This window comes from Schistocerca gregaria, chromosome 4 (assembly GCF_023897955.1).
Source record: "Schistocerca gregaria isolate iqSchGreg1 chromosome 4, iqSchGreg1.2, whole genome shotgun sequence".
In the NCBI taxonomy this organism is placed as follows: domain Eukaryota; kingdom Metazoa; phylum Arthropoda; class Insecta; order Orthoptera; family Acrididae; genus Schistocerca; species Schistocerca gregaria.
In genome coordinates this window covers 32,048,140-32,068,160 of record NC_064923.1, presented here as the reverse complement: position 1 = coordinate 32,068,160, position 20,021 = coordinate 32,048,140, and positions in this window count along the sequence as shown.

Sequence of the window (20,021 nt, the reverse complement as noted above, 5' to 3'; positions counted from 1 at the left end):
ACCATTACACCAACAACCTGAAAACAGCTTTCGCATCCCGCAACTACCCTCCCAACCTGGTACAGAAGCAGATAACCAGAGCCACTTCCTCATCCCCTCAAACCCAGAACCTCTCACAGAAGAACCCCAAAAGTGCCCCACTTGTAACAGAATCCTTGACCAAGGATTTACTGTCCTACACTCGTAGTCTCTGCTGGAAATATCACTTTGCCACGAAGAAAAACAATCCTGATCCCACTCCTAATGATCCAACTCCCCAAGACACTATCCAAATTGCACCCTGCCTGCAACAGTTCCGTCCTCCATCACAGCGGGACCCACCTCCTCTTCCTCAAAATCACCCTCTCCAAACCTTCCAGGAATTTCTCACTTCCAGCCTTGCCTCTCAATCTTTCTTGAAAAACCTTAATCCTACTCCCAACATCACCACAGCCGAATCCCAGGCCATCCGTGATCTGAAAGCTGACCGATCCATCATCATTCTTCCGGCTGACAAGGGTTCCACGACCGTGGTACTTGATCGTCGGGAGTATGTGGCTGAGGGACTGCGTCAGCTTTCAGACAACTCTACATACAAAATTTGCCGAAGTAATCCCATTCCTGATGTCCAGGCGGAGCTTCAAGGAATCCTCAGAACCTTAGGCCCCCTACAAAACCTTTCACCTGACTCCATCAAACTCCTCACCCCACCGTCACCTCGCACTCCTACCTTCTACCTACTTCCTAAAATTCACAAACCCAAACATCCTGGCCGCCCCATTGTAGCTGGTTACCAAGCCCCCACAGAACGTATCTCTGCCTACGTAGATCAACACCTTCAACCCATCACATGCAGTCTCCCATCCTTCATCAAAGACACCAACCACTTTCTCGAACGCCTGGAATCCGTACCCAGTCTGTTACCCCCAGAAACCATCCTGGTAACCATTGATGCCACTTCCCTGTACACAAATATCCCGCACGTCCAGGGCCTCGCTGCAATGGAGCACTTCTTTTCACGCCGATCACCTGCCACCCTACCTAAAACCTCTTTCCTCGTCACCTTAGCCAGCTTCATCCTGACCCACAACTTCTTCACTTTTGAAGGCCAGACAGACCAACAATTAAAGGGAACAGCCATGGGTACCAGGATGGCCCCCTCGTATGCCAACCTATTTATGGGTCGCTTAGAGGAAGCCTTCTTGGTTACCCAAGCCTGCCAACCCAAAGTTTGGTACAGATTTATTGATGACATCTTCATGATCTGGACTCACAGTGAAGAACAACTCCAGAATTTCCTCTCCAACCTCAACTCCTTTGGTTCCATCAGATTCACCTGGTCCTACTCCAAATCCCATGCCACTTTCCTAGATGTTGACCTCCATCTGTCCAATGGCCAGCTGCACACATCCGTCCACATCAAACCCACCAACAAGCAACAGTACCTCCATTATGACAGCTGCCACCCATTCCATATCAAACGGTCCCTTCCCTACAGCCTAGGCCTTCGTGGCAAACGAATCTGCTCCAGTCCTGAATCCCTCAACCATTACACCAACAACCTGAAAACAGCTTTCGCATCCCGCAACTACCCTCCCAACCTGGTACAGAAGCAGATAACCAGAGCCACTTCCTCATCCCCTCAAACCCAGAACCTCTCACAGAAGAACCCCAAAAGTGCCCCACTTGTAACAGAATACTTCCCGGGACTGGATCAGACCTTGAATGTGGCTCTCCAGCAGGGATACGACTTCCTGAAATCCTGCCCCGAAATGAGATCCATCCTTCATGAAATCCTCCCCACTCCACCAAGAGTGTCTTTCCGCCGTCCACCTAACCTTCGTAACCTCTTGGTTCATCCCTATGAAATCCCCAAACCACCTCCCCTACCCTCTGGCTCCTACCCTTGCAACCGCCCCCGGTGTAAAACCTGTCCTATGCACCCTCCCACAACCACCTACTCCAGTCCTGTAACCCGGAAGGTGTACACAATCAAAGGGAGAGCCATATGTGAAAGCACCCACGTGATTTACCAACTGACCTGCCTGCACTGTGATGCTTTCTATGTGGGAATGACCAGCAACAAACTGTCCATTCGCATGAATGGACACAGGCAGACAGTGTTTGTTGGTAATGAGGATCACCCTGTGGCTAAACATGCCTTGATGCACGGCCAGCACATCTTGGCACAGTGTTACACCGTCCGAGTTATCTGGATACTTCCCACCAACACCAACCTATCCGAACTCCGGAGATGGGAACTCGCCCTTCAGTATATCCTCTCTTCTCGATATCCGCCAGGCCTCAACCTCCGCTAATTTCAAGTTGCTGCCGCTCATACCTCACCTGTCTTTCAACAACTTCTTTGCCTCTGTACTTCCGCCTCGACTGACATCTCTGCCCTTAACTCTTTGCCTTTAAATATGTCTGCTTGTGTCTGTGTATGTGCGGATGGATATGTGTGTGTGTGTGCGAGTGTACACCTGTCCTTTTTTTTTTTCCCCTAAGGGAAGTCTTTCCGCTCCCGGGATTGGAATGACTCCTTACCCTCTCCCTTAAAACCCACACCCTTTCATTTTTCCCTCTCCTTCCTTCCTTCCTGACGAAGCAACTGCCAGTTGCGAAAGCTCGTAATTTTGTTGTGTGTGTGTTTGTGTGTTTTGTTCATGTGCCTGTCTGCCGGCGCTTTCCCGCTTGGTAAGTCTTGGAATCTTTATTTTTAATATATATATATATATATATATATATATATATATATATATATATATATATATATATATATATATATATATATATATATAAAACAGAAAGAAACTTCCACATGGGAAAAATATATTAAAAATAAAGATTCCAAGACTTACCAAGCGGGAAAGCGCTGGCAGACAGGCACATGAACAAAACACACAAACACACACACAGAATTACAAGCTTTCGCAACTGGCAGTTGCTTCGTCAGGAAGGAAGGAAGGAGAGGGAAAAATGAAAGGGTGTGGGTTTTAAGGGAGAGGGTAAGGAGTCATTCCAATCCCGGGAGCGGAAAGACTTCCCTTAGGGGAAAAAAAGGACAGGTGTACACTCGCACACACACACACACATATCCATCCGCACATACACAGACACAAGCAGACATATTTAAAGCAACCCATACACAACTCAAAAACCCAATATCACAATATTCACTTGACAAACATAGGTACAACAAAGCCCTCGATTCCAGGAACTAACATACAACTCTGAAACATTTTGCTGCAAATTTCACTTCACCTGTATAGCTCAAGCAAAACCCCAGATACTGTGAAATCACACACAACTTCAAAATCCATTGAACAAATTTCACTTGACCTACATGGTAGCAAAAAACTAAGACAACAGCACCAAAACCCAACGCACTCAAATCCTAAAATCCATAATCCACACTTTAAATATGTCTGCTTGTGTCTGTGTATGTGCGGATGGATATGTGTGTGTGTGTGTGCGAGTGTACACCTGTCCTTTTTTTCCCCTAAGGGAAGTCTTTCCGCTCCCGGGATTGGAATGACTCCTTACCCTCTCCCTTAAAACCCACACCCTTTCATTTTTCCCTCTCCTTCCCTCCTTCCTGACGAAGCAACTGCCAGTTGCGAAAGCTTGTAATTCTGTGTGTGTGTTTGTGTGTTTTGTTCATGTGCCTGTCTGCCAGCTATATATATATATATATATATATATATATATATATATATATATATATATATATATATTTTTTTTTTTTTTTTTTCATGATACACACTGGTGTTACGGAAGAACTTACTCAAAATTTAAACAAAGTTTGTCTAACTTCATCAGAGTCATTGACATTTTTCAAGTTTTTTGAAACTGAACCATAAACTGTTTTGTGACACACTTCACTTGGTATCTGTCCAACAGAACACTGTTCATCCATGTTATTGCATCCAGTTAATCTCTCAAAATTAATTACAAATTACACACAGAACAATGCACATAACACATTCTACACTCTCGATGAAGTATGTACATCCACTCTAACTGAGGTTTCAGAACAGACTGACTACAACAATGTTACAATAATGTACTTCTTTACTGACAATAAACCTAAACGTAAATGGACATTTGTATTACCAAAGAACAAAAACCAAAGCTCCTATTGTTTAATATTGAATTATTAAAAATAAATAAACTAAATCAATATTGGGTGGTAGTGTTAACAAAATATATGACACATTTAAATTTTATTACAATGAAACAATAAACCATTTAAAGAGGCAACAGCCATAAGATCAGTTGTGGAGTAATGTGAATTATTTCCTCATTTTCAAAAATTCGTATCTTTGTTCACAGTCAGATATCAATGTTGAAATTTTTACAGTATGTTTCTATCATATAGGTGACTCTCACAAATCAGTCCTTGTTTGTTATTTTTGGGCCTAAAAAGTGAATTTCTGTAAATTTGGATACCAAGCTTTGGAGGTCATTTTGACTGGTTATTTTTTAATTTAGGGTATTTTGTGTAATATATAGTGTTGTAGATGACACTTTTCTAAAAACAATCATGTTAATTGCAATGTTGTAACTTAACCCAGAGCAGAGATATTCAAATTTTCGCTAATTTCTCCAGACTGAAAAATCGTTGCGCGCCTACAAATAAAAATAGCTGCTGCCAGTAAAGGTGCAAGATAAATTATTTTAAAAATCTGTTTTTAACTTCTCAAACATAGGGCAATCACATATAAAAAAATTAAAATATTTAAAAATGGTCAAGCAACCATCACTGGACCACTTCATATGGATTGGCCAACATCAGAACAGAATCAGTCTATATGAAGGGACCTACTGCTCTAACTATCATAAAAGGGTGATTGACATAGCAAAGTCATGACTCCAACCACCTGTTTTGACCAGTAATATCGGCAACGTGGTGTACGCTTCTATTTCAAGCACATACAATATGGTGACCATGACATCACTCATTATACCTGTGAGCAAACACAAATAACATGTGAAGTATTTAACTCCAGCAACAGAATGAAACTAACAGGACAACTGAATGAAAAAGGAGTTTTGGGTGGAGTCAAACTAAATATACAAAAGTAAGAATACTGACAACATTGCAAAACAAATATTCCTCCAAAAATCAAATACACTAAATTCTCAAAATGTAACAGGAAAAAATTGCAACACCTAAAAGTATTTGTGATGCAAATTTCATGTGACCTATATATCTCAAATGAAGACCACGATACCAGTAACCCATACACAACTCAAAAACCCAATATCACAATATTCACTTGACAAACATAGGTACAACAAAGCCCTCGATTCCAGGAACTAACATACAACTCTGAAACATTTTGCTGCAAATTTCACTTCACCTGTATAGCTCAAGCAAAACCCCAGATACTGTGAAATCACACACAACTTCAAAATCCATTGAACAAATTTCACTTGACCTACATGGTAGCAAAAAACTAAGACAACAGCACCAAAACCCAACGCACTCAAATCCTAAAATCCATAATCCACACTTCCACTTACTCTATCTAAAGCGAAGCCCACAGTACAATAAATCAAACCATACTCACATGACTAATATCAGAAATGTATTCCAACCATTGATGGTACATCAATACCCATTATACCTACCAATAACAATCCAACACAATTGCCAAACACTAACAAGGAAAACCCCAAAATTCATGAAAACTAGCATCATTAACAATTTCAATATACACAAACAACTTCGACCATTGCAACAAGCTATGACCTCCTCATAAATATCTGTATGTTATTTGCAACTGAAGAAAAAAGAATAGTAGTATTAAATCTCTGATCATAAGAAACACATGGCACTAATACTTCAAACATAAAAAGTAATCCATCAGCCACAATATGCAAATTCAAAGTAAATCACTAGCAAACCAGCAAAATAACTTCCAATAGCAACCTGAAGCATTCTATTCACATCAAACGACTCACTAACAAACATTCAGCACAAAAGAGTGCCACCAGTACAACACACCATAACAATCACAAAAAGACTCAAACATCAAGCCTCACCAATATATCACACAACACATCACATCACAGTTACATCATGAGTCAAAGTGGATGGACATAGCATCAGCAGCTAATACTGTGCAAATAACCTTATGCTAGCCTTAGGAAGTAAATAGTGATAAGACAATGATTGCCAAATGGCAAGAAAACAGGACTAAATTATCTAGAATGAAGCTTAATTACTGTTGGAAAATTTGTTCAGAGTGTGTATGTCTTTGGTGCAACCCACAAAGGTCAGTACTGCCTGATTTGACTTGGAAATCTTTCTCACTGGACTGGTCCACAAACAGGACAGACAGCATACTTTTATTTAATCCATCCTACAGCTTTTTCTTTTTAAGCAGAGCAGGTAAGATCTAAAAATTGTCCATTATTACACTGAAATTCTTATACTTTTACCCCAAAGCATGTCCTTCCTAACAGCACTTCAGATTAATAATAAAGAGTGAAATTTAGTACACACTGATTTCCAGGATGAGATTTTCACTCTGCAGCAGAGTGTGCACTCATGTGTAGCTTACCAGCAGATTAAAACTGTGTGCCGGACCCATACTCGAACTCAGGATCTTTGCTTTTCATGGGCAAGTGCTCTACCATCTGAGCTACCCAAGCACGACTCACGCCCCGTCCTCACAGCTTTACTTCTGCCAGTATCTCGTCTCCTACCTTCCAAACTTTACAGAAGCTCTGCTGCGAACCTTGCAGAACTAGCACTCCTGAAAGAAAGGACATTGCAGAGACATTGCTAATCCACAGCCTGGGGGATGTTCCCAGATTGAGATTTTCACTCTGCAGCAGAGTGTGCACTGATATGAAACTTGCTGTGAGGACGGGGCGTGAGTCATGCTTGGACAGCTCAGATAGCAGAGCACTTGCCTGCAAAAGGCAAAGGTCCCAAGTTCGAGTCTCGGTCTGGCACACAGTTTTAATCTGCCAGGAAGTTACACACTGATTTGATATACGAATTTTATTAATGTCAGCGGAAACATTTATATAAATCCTGCTATTTCAGCATCTTGTTTAGTAAACACAAATTTCCAGTTCTGAAGCAGGTCTCCTTTTGCTTTTAGCGAGTTTCAGCATTAAATACTTCAGTGACTAAAAATAAATTTAAGAACTCCATAGCTTAACAACTCAAAATGCTTAAATAAGAGGTAACATTAAAGAAGGCTTCCAATAGTCATTACAATGGTACTACCTCGTATACAGCACAGCTATGAAACTAGATCTACAGGTTATGACATTCATCAGTAAAACACTTGGAGCTTGAATACATATGTCACAGTATTAAATAATACATATACATGTATATTATATGGGAAATTACAACTTTCTAACTGCATTCATTTTAACTGATCAACTTGTTTCCAGAGTGTGAATGTATATTACATTTCCTATTCCCTCTCCAACAATTTTTTAACCATTTTGCGTTCTGATTTTCGTCTCTTAGAAATTGGAATAGCCTGAAACCTACTGCTGAGTTACTACTACAGTTCACTTCAGCATTTAACATTTTGACGTACACAATAACAAACTGGCAAAATATTTTGTCCTCACGTTAATACTCACAACACCTTCAACTGGATGTGGCAACTTCTGTGAAGTGAACTACGTCACTTCCCATGTTCACTGTTGCCCAAATCTTGTCACGCCACAGTCTGGTCGTGCCACACACGAGCGAATGATCATTGCAATCCATCGCATGGGAGATTGATTGCTCTGAGGATAACATGTGAGTGGACAAATCACAGCGATTTGACGCTGATCCCCGATCGCGAGGCAATCTGTCAGATCGCATGCAATTTGTGCACGCAATATGGCATCCTGGCTAGTTAGCAGAATTTTGTCACAATATTGCAGTGACTCATTTCTCTGTTTATTAAGCATGGTTCTGCAATTTCTTTTTTTTTTTTTTTTTTTTTGTTTCGCTTTGACTAAGAAATTTGCGATAAAATTTTATGTTTTCCAGGGACCACAAACTACTCTGAGAAGTGAAGTGGAAGCTGGAGTTGCCATTTATGTTATGAAGTAATACAAAACACATCCAACAAATTTGCAGTGCATAGCATTTTGAAGCTTATACACACATGAAAAAAAGTTTTGCATCACCCTGGTTCCCAGAAATCCTGAAGATAAATGTTGAATGTGGATATTGTATTACAGACACAGTCCCTTTGACTGTTCAGAGTTGTCACTCAACCTGCGCAAAGATGTGAACAACCATGCATGAGCAGCACCTATTAGACGGAGGGGGTTCGACAGCCCATCAGATCGAGTAATTCCACCAGGAAGGAGGTACATGTAGTTCAACCTTGCCTAGGCGATCAATACTGCGGTTCAATTGTGTCTGCATTGTTCCTTTGTGCCAGGAAGGGCTCTCAACAAGGGAAGTGTCCAGGCGTCTTGGAGTGAACCAAAGCGAAGTTGTTCGGACATGGAGGAGACACAGACAGGCAGGAACTGTCTGTGAGATGCCTCGCGCAGGCCACCCGAGGGCTACTACTGCAGTGGATGACCGCTACCTACAGATTATGGCTCAGAGGAACCCTGGCAGCAAGGCCACCTTGTTGAATAATGCTTTCTGTGCAGCCGCAGGAAGTCGTGTTACGACGCAAACTGTGTGCAATAGGTTGCATGATGCGCAGCTTCACTCCTGACGACCGTGCCGAGGTCCATCTTTGCAACCACATACCTTGCAGCATGGTACAGATGGTCCCAACAACATGCTGAATGGACCACTCAGGATTGGCATCACTTTCTCTTCACAGATGAGTGTCGCATATCCCTTCAACCAGACAATCGTCAGAGACGTGTTTGGAGGCAACCCGGTCAGGTTGAACTCCTTAGACACACTGTCCGGCGATTGCAGCAAGTTGGAGGTTCCCTGATGTTTTGGGGTGGCATTATGTGGGGCTGATGTACACCGATGGTGGTCATGGAAGGCACCGTAACGGCTGTGCGATACGTGAATGCAGTCCTCTGACCGATAGTGCAACTGTATCGCATATTGGGAGGCATTTGTCTTCATGGAGGACAATTTGTGCCCCCAGTGTGCACATCTTTTGTGTGACTTCCTTCAGGATAACGACATCGCTTGACTAGAATGGCCAGCATGTTCTCCAGACGTGAGCCCTATCGAACATGCCTTGGATAGTTTGAAAAGGGCTGTTTATGGATGATGTGACCCACCCACTCTGGGGGATCTATGTTGAATCGCCATTGAGGAGTGGTACAATCTGGACCAGAAGTGCCTTGATGAACTTGTGGATAGTACGCGAAGATGAATTCAGGCATGCATCAATGTAAGAGGTATTAGAGGTAGTGGTGTGTACAGCAATCTGGACCACCACATTTGAAGGTCTCACTGTATGGTGGTACAACATGCAATGTGTGGTTTTCATGGGCAATAAAATGGGCAGAAATGATGTTAGAAAGTAGCACAGTAGGGCATTTTATAATTTCATTACGACAAGAATGTATGGGCAGGGATGACAGTGTTGGACTAGCTTTCAACTTCATGCAAAACTTGCCTCTACCAAACATACCAGCACAGGAAACATTCTATTTACGTCATCTGTGGTTTAACTGTTCCTGCATTTATGATACAAAGTCCAAGCATTCCTGTGTGTACGTGTAGCATGAAGGTGACGTGAAAAAGGGAGAAAATGAGGTCTGTTCATTCCTGTACCATAACTACGTATCGAAGGTGTCACAGAAGTACACCTCTTCGCTGATGGAGAATCTGCTCAAAATAAAAATAATACTGTAGTATTACCTTGGGAGAGCCAGTCTAGACAAAACTCTACCATCTGGTGAGCAAGATATATGAGGCAGGGAGGGGAATGATTTGAGGTAATGTTTCCTAGCAAATAAGTTAGAATTTGCCGCTTAGAGACTGCTGGCAGTGGACTGCCTGGCGTGTCATCTGTCCTGATGCCACCCACTCCAACCAGGGGCCCTCCCAACGAGCACCACCCAGCCTCAGCAAGGGCCATCTGGCAGGATATCCATTGCCGGGAGTCCTGATGCCCCAGGGAGATGGGCATCTACTCCATGGCATACATGGGGAGTAACGGTGCAGGCATCAGCAGAGTGATCCCTGTGTTGTCAGGGGACTGCATCCAACAGGGTACATGGTGACCCCATCAGAATGGACTAGCTTCTGTGCTGGATATGAGGTGCAAAGACTTCTATGGTCCTCGTTGGTGCAGAATATGAGACTGCATAGTGGATGGAGGAAAATGCACCCAGGAAGGTGTCCTCACTCGAGAGATGCAGGATGAGTGGGACTGCAATGCCACAACAAGAAAGTGGGCTAAATATCTCAATGCACGATGGACACGATGTACCATGTAAGGCACCCTTCCCCAACTGGCTCGCTCTTTGGGACTGATGAAGAAACAAGATTATGAAATGAACTAAGTACAGTTACAGTGAGTAAAGTTTGTAAAAGACAATGCTCACAAGTCTATGAACAAAATATTACTGTTCAAGAAGAGCAAAGCAGAAGTAATAAATTAGAGGTTACAGTTTGGCAGGTGAAGCATTCAGTTATGATCTCACTAAAGAGAACAACAAACATAAATACACTGTCACTGCAAGATGGATCAACTGTGTTACTTCTACAGTGCCAAGAAATTCAGTGGAGGAATACCAGGAATGTGTTATATGAGTGGAATTTGCACTATTGGAAGTGCCTCCACCAGAAGTGTTTCATTATCTGACTGGAGAAGCTGCAGAACCAAAACATTTTCTACAAAATATGAGAGCATATAATGCTTGCTTTTAAATGACATCACTTGGTGCTATTTCCATGAACAATGAAAAACATCAGTCCAATTCTGGTTTTAAGTGGCCCACATCTCTTATAGGATGGTGTCATTGTTACAATTGCCAAATAAATCTTACAAATTTTTGCAATTGATTTACATTGTGCAATTATGAGAGGGTGAATTTGGGACATTGTTGAAGAACAGAACCCACACTGGTGATCCTGGCATGCAGAGGCTGAATGAATCCAACCTTTGCATGTGTGGTGCAGGCCGCAGAAGGTGGAGGAGTGTGTGTGGCTGCCAGCTGTGAAGCAACTCAACTGGGCTCCACTCCCCCACAGGCGTGAAGTGATAGGTACTCAGAAAATGAAGAAAGGCATTGTCTGGCAAAGAAATCACAACAAACTTTTTCATTTGGCACTCTAACATATGCACTAGTCATTCTGCCTCATCATTTGATTGAGGGCAGAGCCATAACATGGAAGACGTGAGAAACAAACTGTGGTCCGTTATCAGGAACTAAGGTGCAAGGCAATCCCTCAGTAGAAAAAAACCTTAAAAGAATACAAATTATGACCCCAGCCAGCTGTAGAATGTAAGGAAATCAGCAAAATGCATCCACAGCCAAGAGTCAATAGGAATTCAAGAAGGGACCTGCAAAGTCTACACAACTGCCTTGCCATGGCCAAGGGGGAGTGGACCAGGGACACCCTGTGAGCTGCTCACAAGCAGTGACAAGCTGGACAATTTCGCCATCAATCGCTGGCAAAAAAACATGTTGCTTAGCTAACAGTTTAGTGGGTGAAAATACACAATGGCCCTTGTGGAGAAGGCATAAAACCTCGCTCTGTAACATGGTGGGAATGATTATTCTGGAAGAAAGGTCTTCTGTGGACAACAACAAAACACCAACAAAAACAGAAAGACAATACCATAAGGAAAAATATTTGCACAGGGGTTCGGAGCTCGACCTGGCGGATTATCTGGCCAGCTCTGTTGAACAAATCAAACCACCTGGTGGAGAACTGAATTGGGTCAGTGGCAACAGCAGCTGGTATGTGAGCTGATAAATGGGAAACTCTCAACCACAGTATGTGTTTCAGTATCAAGATAGAAGCAAAGCAATTCTTCCTGATCAAAGTTGGGATAAGGACCCACAGGAAGGTGAAACAAAGCTTCCACTTTGGCGTTCTTAGATGTAGGTCAAAAATGAATTCCTTAATTATAGCGAGACAAGAGCAGCATCCAGCATTGTTGGAGGTGTGCTGCCTTGTCAGACAAGGAAGTGAGAGGGTTAAACAAAGAAACCAAGGGATTATGGTGGATAATAAAGGTGAACCTTGGAACCATACAAAAAAGCATGAAATTTCCAGGGAGCATGGACTGTATCAAGAATCTCTTTTTCCATCTGACAGTAATGCTGCTGTGCTGGAATAAGACTTTTGGAAGTGAAGGCAACAGATTGTTTAGAGCCATCACCACATGCCATACATACTGTGAGGTGTCAGTCACCAAAACTACACACTGGTCCAGAGAGAATATTACTTAACAAGAGACTGAAGGTAGTTTGCATTTCAACATTTGAATAGCATGTTTGCAATCCTGACTGCACCAAAAACGTAGATTCTTGTGTAACCAGGCTACCAAGATGTGGGCCAATTTGGCCACCTCCCACAGGAAAATTTATGGTAATAGGCTATCTTCCCTAGGAGGCCTGAAGTTTCTTTGTGGATGAGGGGCAAGATATACACATAACAGCCGAGATGTGGTCTGGCTGAGGGCGAACTACATCTCATGATCCCTCAAACCCAAAACTAACAATATAAGGTTGAAAAACTGAGATTTAGTGAGGTTACTCCATAAGACCAATGACTGTAAGACAGAAAACAAAATGTGCAATTTTTTCTAGTGTTTGGCCATGATAATAATATCATCCAGATAATTAATGCAACCCAGGACAGTTGCTTTAAAAATTGGTGGAAAATAGCAGGGGCACTAGCCACACCAAAAACAAAGTGCAAATACTGATAGAGATCAAAAGGAGTATTCAAAGTAGAACTCGCCAATAATGTTATACTTAACTTGGGAGAAGTTGGGGTCACACAGTTTATGTCAGTGTCCATATTCTGAGAGACCTTCGGTGAACAAGCCTTTCTTCTGGCAAGCTTTCCAAGTAGCCCAGTGTAAGGCATTCCAAACGTTCATGCTTGACAAAGCAGAAAGGACAAGACAGAAACAGAGAACACTGATGCTGGCACAGTGGTTGCTGCAGTTGCTTGAGCTGGCCTTGGTTGGCTCAGCACTGGCGCCACACATTTACCAACACTTCCTCATGCAAGTTATCTGTCGTTCTACTGAGCACATCTTGTGACCATACTGTCACATCACTACATGCTTCAATTTGGTCACCCACTGCCTGACAAACTTCAAAAGGTGAGTTATTTGCAAAACTTCTGCCAACAGGGATTTCTCACAGAGTAAAGCCTTCTGGTGTATATCCTTTTCTGGAGCTAAACAGATAATTGTGTCTGCATCATAGAGTCAGCTTAAGTGTCATTATGGGTATCAGTAGCAAATTGACACTTACGGCTAAGGCCATAAGTTTGGTTGGCAAAATTCAACTCACACCCCGGCATGGTATGCATTCATTTGTGATGGTAATTGGACAATAATCTGCACATCTGATCAAAAGTAAGAGCTGCCAGCTCTTGTAAAGGGGCAAGCTGACACAGTAATTAATATATTTGAGGTGGAATCAACAACAGGAAGGTGGCTTTGCACAAATTTGAGTCTGTCACACTGAAAGCAAAAAATGCTGTCTGAGTTTTTTCTTAAGCTACCCAATCCTCAGCTCAATCATCATATGGAGGAAAAGTGGGTGGATGGACTGGTGGTCACTGCTGAAGTAAGCTGCCCAATCGTAGCCGTAGCAGACATCCATAATGATTAACTTTATGAAATCCAAGGTCATCGCCAACTACATAGTAACCAAGGTATACACAAAGCCAATCAAGTAACACAAATGTGGCTTTACTGATAAACCTCTGAACAATACCAGAAATAAGCCTCTTGTGAATCAACACATTATGAGCCAGAGAACTGGTGTGAACAGTACAACTGAATGAACATAGAGAGAGTCCGTCAGTGCTGCTCCACACACATATATACGCATGAGTCACCACCAGACAGAGCAACAGAGACAGTAGTGTGTGCACAGGCAGCCTCCAGTGGTCAGCATGTGCTGATTCAGTGGGCGACCGATTCAAACACACATGTATGGTGGAATCACACACTGCACATACCCACTCATTCCCCCCCTACCCCCACCCACCCACCCACCCACACACACACACACACACACACACACACACACACACACACACACACACCTTTTAATGAAGACCAAATCAAGGTCGCAAAGAAAACTTTAAAAGTGATGCACTGGGACAAATATACTTGGTGCATCTAAAAGATGATGAGCACTTCTATCTCTGAATGCTACTACATGTAATTCATGGAAAATATGTTACACAAATTAAAAAAGTTAACACTGGCTGAAATATGTACCAAAAAAGAGATGCACTGGCATCATTTGGAACCATGACAACATTAATGCTAGGAGGATGACATGATCATTCTGCTTTGAAACGGCCATTAAATGTCACATAAGAGGAATTTCTTGTCTGTCAAATAATGTAAAGTCTAGGATGAAAAACAACAACATTATGAAATGGATAGTTTGCTACTACCATACAGAAGAGACTGAAGCATTTATGGAAGTGAATGCTTCACACCTTGTGCCATCTGGATCCTTCCCGCCATCAACAACTTTTCTGAACTGCATAGGTGAGAACTCTCCCTTCATTCCCACAGCCTCCCCCCCCCCCCCCCCCCCCCTCGCCCCCTCCCCAGGCTCGCACTTCACTAGATGCTGTCCTCCACCACCTATCCCCTTCTGTTTCTGTTCCAACACTACATGTCTTCTCTACCACCAGCGCACCTGCTAGTCCTTTCCCCTTCTCTACTTCTCTGCACCCTCCCCCCTCACACCCTCCCTGACCTTGCCCAAACCTGTACCCACTACATTCCTATACCCTCTCACAGGTCACACCACCTTCCCTTACCCCTACCTTGGTATCCCTCCCCCACCCTGTCTCATGCCTCATTTCTATTTCCAAATAAGGCCTTTTGGCTTAAAGCTTAAATGTGTAGTAGTCTTTCCATTGTGTCTGTCTGTGACTCGGCACTGAGTGGCAATCTATCCTTTTCATAAACCTGTTGTAATTTCCTATCTGTAATGTATTAAAAGCATCTGGATGAGGCCAACTTTTAAAAGAGTGTTAAGTAAGCATCTGTAACGAATGAACGATGGTGCATAAAAAGGCATTCAAAGCATTAAACAGAGCACTACAAGATCTCTAAGGTAATTCATGGTTAATAAGACGTGCATTATTTATACTTTCTGGAGATTTTTGCCAGTTAATGATTCCAGTTATTTCAAAATCAACTCAAGCAGTTGAAAGCAATATATGCCTGAAGCAATCATTTCTTTGGCCTCAAGTGAAGAAAGTACTGTTATGAAACAATCTGAGAATTCCACTTTCCAATGATGAAGAAGCAAGACATTTTGCCAAAAATCTCTTACAAATCTGTGTAGGCAGTCAGCCAACTGATTGTGAAACTGGCCAACTTGAATTTACAAATGCTTTATGTAACACTGTCAACAATCTAGATGATAAAGTTTTTCCAAACGCTATTGAAGATTACACAAATTCAAATTAGTTATTTGAAACAGCCATTTCAGCAGTAAGAAATAATGTAGTTTACAGGACGTGGCAATAAGCACATGAGGGCAGCTGCACAAGACCATACACACACACACACACACACACACACACACACACACACAGAGAGAGAGAGAGAGAGAGAGAGAGAGAGAGAGAGAGAGAGAGAGAGTTGAGGAGTTGAGTAGGGATTAATACATAATCAGATGACAGATGAAGGTCCCTTTAGTAATGGGTAATGGAAACTCCCTGGTGTACCTATAATTGCCCTGTCAATTTACTGTGAGTGCCTTCAAACTTCAGCCACAATTTAAACCATTAACAAAATTTCCAAGACAAAAGAAACTTCATAATAACTGTGGAACTAAAACCTGGAAACACATTTCTGATACTGTCATTTTGAGAGAAGTTAATAATTTACTCAATATGAGAACTGTTAAAAACGACTAAAGCTTTAAACAATCACTCTTCCTCATGAAAAACGGCTTTCTGATTGGTTTGAAGTGATCTGTAATAGGAAGCCTCTGTTAACCCCCACATCTCAACAGGGAGCTTTGGTCTCTGCCCTTCCACATACCTATTTTTTCAATTCAGAAGTTTAAAGCCAGCCAAGCCATAAAAGATCTACCAATCACAACATCCTGCCCACTTAATCTAAGCTTCAAGATGGACCAGCCACTGCAGCAAAGTTACTGTATTGGACATGCAATTGCAGGCTTTCTCGGCATATTCCAGTGATGAAATCTTCTTGGTTGATCAGCCATGGCGCCGTCTTCTCACAATGTTTCAATAAGTTTCATACCCTTTTCCTCAAGCAAGGTGTTGGTATGTCATGCTGCACATATCTATATAGCTGTCCTCTTCTGCAGTTGGGCCAATCGCGCATCTCGCTGAAATGGGTGCCGAGCAGCGTGGTCAGTGGTGGGGGATCACGGTGTGGCTCTGGTGCAAGGCGTCGAGTCCTGGTTGCTATCCATACTCTCTGCAGATGCCACCGCCTTCAGAATGGGGCGTTCCTGATGTATCTTGTCAATTGTGGACTCCCACACTGCGCTACATTGAAATCTGCTATCCTGGTTGACCAGGTTGTTGTCGAGACATATTTCCACTGCCTCTTTGAGATGGAGTCCCAGAATCGGTTGGCACTGCATACCATGGTAGCAGGGCATAGTGTTAATGAGGGGCACACCAACTTTAAAGAAATGGAGAAGATATGCAACGCCAACGGATTCTGGGATTCCATCAGGTGTCAGGAAGTCTTTTCTGAAAGTATTTGTATGGAGTGTAGCCATATACGGATGTGAAACATGGACAATAAATAGTTTAGACAAGAAGAGATTAGAAGCTTTCAAAATGGGGTGCTACAGAAGAAATCTGAAGATTAGATGGGCAGATCACATAACTAATGAGGAGGTACTGAATAGAATTGGGGAGAAGAGGAATTTGTGGCACAACTTGACTAGAAGAAGGGATTGGTTGGTAGGACATGTTCTGAGGCATCAAGGAATCACCAAATTAGTATTGGAGGGCAGTGTGGAGGGTAAAAATCATAGAGGGAGACCAAGAGATGAATGCACTAATCAAATTCAGAAGTCAGTAGGGTGTAGTAGTTACATGCAGATGAAGAAGTCTGCACGGGATAGAGTAGCACAAAGAGCTGCATCAAATCAGTCTCTGGACTGACCACAACAACAGCAACAACATGTTTAATTGTAATTTCTGTAAATTAAATATTGAACAATGTACAGTTTCAATGCCTATTATTGTGAGGATATATAAAAGCCCAATTTTTGGTTTCGAGACAGTTGGTCCACAGCCAATTTTCACAGGTGAATTATGTACTGTTTCAACTAACAACAGTGCACCAATTTAGTGGAATTAATGTAACACAGATAGGACATGGGTTAAAACAATGACAATGTGTTCAATTTATTTGGGAAATAGTGTCACATGTACCTTATTATTCTGCAATAACTGTGAACTGTGTGGTTAGGTACTTTCTGCTCATAGATGTTCAGTAGCAAACTATTGTAGCAGTATACTGATGTTTGCCTGTTATTTATTAATGAGGCTTAACATTTATCAAAAGTGAACTGGCCATATAACTAGGTAACAGTGGGTGGGAGAGGGGGGGCGGGGTCGTGAACAGTGACAGTAAAGAACATTGAGACGCAACTTTTGGCTACATCATTTACAGTAGCCAGTGGTGAATTAAGATTCACCATGATTATGTAATAAAAGAAGAATGGCCATAAAACAGTTACAAAACAATATAGCTTGTGTAAATATGTGCATGTTTTCTACTTTCAGTCAAAGATTAAATGTACAGTAGTCTTTTTGTTATGCCTCTCTGTGACTCAGTCTCTCCTCCATACACTGAGTAAAGTTTACAATACCTCCAAACCCATCCATTACCAATGTCTGGTGCTGTGCTTGGTTTCCGTTGAACACTATAGTGGCAGCGCAGTAGTAACTGTTGTGATTGAGTGTTTGAAGGGGTCACTATCAAATCGTGCTAGTCACCCAGACAGATGTCTTGTTCCCGAAATGTATACTTTTTTGGGGAAAAAATTGTGATTTATCTATAATGTTCTCCACCTTTCATGAGTATTCCTGAATGTTTATTATCCTCGAATATTCTAGAATTCTCCAGTGTTCTAGATTTATATGGTGTATTCTAGATTATCCAAGAGTGTTCTTTAATGTTCTTGAATATTCTCAAATGATTGTAATTTTCTTGGTGTTCTATAAAGAAATGAATAAGTGAGTGACAGATTTAAAATAAAGAACTGTTGGATACTTAAGTGGACTGAAGAGTACTAAGAGTATTTCTAAACATTCAAGAGTATTTTTGAGTGTGAAACACTAACTTTTGACAATGTTCTCAAATGTCCCTGTGTTGTCTGGAACAAACCAAGTGAAGCTGATCTTTCTCAGCTAGATATAAAATAAAACTAAAAAGCTTTCATGTTACACCTGAAAAAACTAAGGTAACAATATAAAGAAAACAACAGCAATATAAAGAAAGTGATAAATTGCAACTCACCATAAAGATGACATGTTGAGTTGCAGACAGGCACAATGTAAAGACTGTTACACATTTACCTTGCTTCCAGAACCTTCTTCAGAAAAGGAAACATGTGCTCATTCACCTATAAAAGCAACCACACCACACACACACACACACACACACACACACACACACACACACACACACACATGACTTGTCATCTCTGCCAGCTCGAACCCAAATACGTCATTCTGGTCCAAGCTGCCAGAGATGGCAGACTTATGTGTTTTTTTTCTGAAGAAGACTTGGCCAAAAACTAAATATGTAATAGTCTTTTCATTGTGCCTATCTGCAACTCAACATGCCATCTTTACAGTGAGTAGCAATCTACCATTTTCCTTTTACTATTGATATTCCATCCTGGAGTTTCCATTGTTTAATAATCAAGGTAAATCAATATTGGATGCAGTCAACAGTCAAACTGACCACTGAAGCAAGAAAAGAAACAACTGCATTATATTCTTGTCAGGTCAAGCAGCTAGACCACACAGTCATCTTCAAAGGTCCATCTGGTCACCATCTTCATGTGAAAATGCAGTATGCTAACTCTCACTAGAACTGATTCCTGCCACGAACAGTGGCCCTTTTATACACCACAGAGAAGTTCTCTATTCCATCAACTAAACAACCGATGGTTGCTTTATGTTTTAATCGTATTACATCTGATATGTTTTGCATACACTTGAGGACAGGTACATGAAAAACTATGTAATACTGAACGGTATGAAGTAAATGGTCAGTTTAATCCTCACAATAACAGCCAGTTTGGCAAAATGTTATTATTCAAGAAATTTTTACTCTTCAGTGGAGTGTCCGCTGGTTTCAAACTTCCTGTAGGATTAAAACGGTGTGCCAGAGTGGGGCTCAATCCTGAAACTTTTGCCTAGTGCAGGCAAGTACTCAACAGACTGAGTGATCCAATCCTGACTCATAATCGTGCAGAATCAGGACTCATTTTGGTAGTGTGTAGGATTATTAAGCAAAAAAATGACAAACTTAACACCAAAATACACTGAAATTATTTGAAGAAAAAACAAATAGTTATACATAAAAATAAGATGAATCAACCTTTATGTCAGTAATGCCCACCAACAACAAATACAGCATTTCCAGCCTGTCAAATCCAATTTTTATTATATAATATCTTCCACACAACCTTGGCATTTGCTGTAAATGTAACATACCAAATACTGTTCCACTACACAAATACAAAGACTGTCTTCTGACTACCTCAGGCCATCATTTTGAGGATATAGAAATTAGTAAGCTAACATACTTTGCATACTTTCACTCTCTGATGTCATACGGAATAATATTTTGGGGTAACTCAATATTTAGTCAGAAGTATTCACTGTTCAAAAGAGT